Genomic DNA, 661 nt, shown 5'->3' with positions numbered 1-661 from the left:
CGCGCGTTGCAGCGGGAGAGCAATAGAGCCCCCAGCAATGCCGTGTTTTGCGTCCCGACTTGTGTGTTACGATAGGGTTGCGGCCCGTATGTTGGGGGTAATAATGACACGAGACAACTGGTTCTTGTGCCGATATACCTCAGGCTCGTCGCTAATTATTCGCAGAGATTGTTGGGCTTCTCATAATTAGCGATAATATTAACGTTTGTAGGGTGTCTTCGGTATCGTTCCAAGCGCTCATCAACAACCCATACTTGTGCGGCGGTGGAGGAGGTGGGGGCGAAGGGGAGGAAGGTGGAGGGGAGCTCGGGGTGAAGGGGAGAGGGGTGGAGGGCGAGGGGGTGAGGGAGGTGAGGGGGTGAGGCAGGTGGAGGGGGTGAGGGAGGTGGAGGGGGTGAGGGAGGTTGAGAGGATGTGCAGAAGGAGGACGAGAGAGGTAAGGGAGCTGAAAGGCATATGGACGAACGGGGGACGTGGAGGGGGAGGTGGAAATTGGATGCAAGGCGAGGGAGGTGAGGGAAGAAGAGGTGGAGGCAGATATGGAAGGAGAGATGGTTTCGGAGAGGATGATGGTGATGGTCAAAGATAATGGTGGGGAAAATTTCTGGCAGAGAAAATCAGAAGAAAATTATAGGTCGGATATCAAAGGAAATGTAATGTG

Source organism: Penaeus monodon, chromosome 23, assembly GCF_015228065.2.
Source record: "Penaeus monodon isolate SGIC_2016 chromosome 23, NSTDA_Pmon_1, whole genome shotgun sequence".
Classification (NCBI taxonomy): Eukaryota; Metazoa; Arthropoda; class Malacostraca; order Decapoda; family Penaeidae; genus Penaeus; species Penaeus monodon.
Note: the sequence above shows the minus strand (reverse complement) of the source record.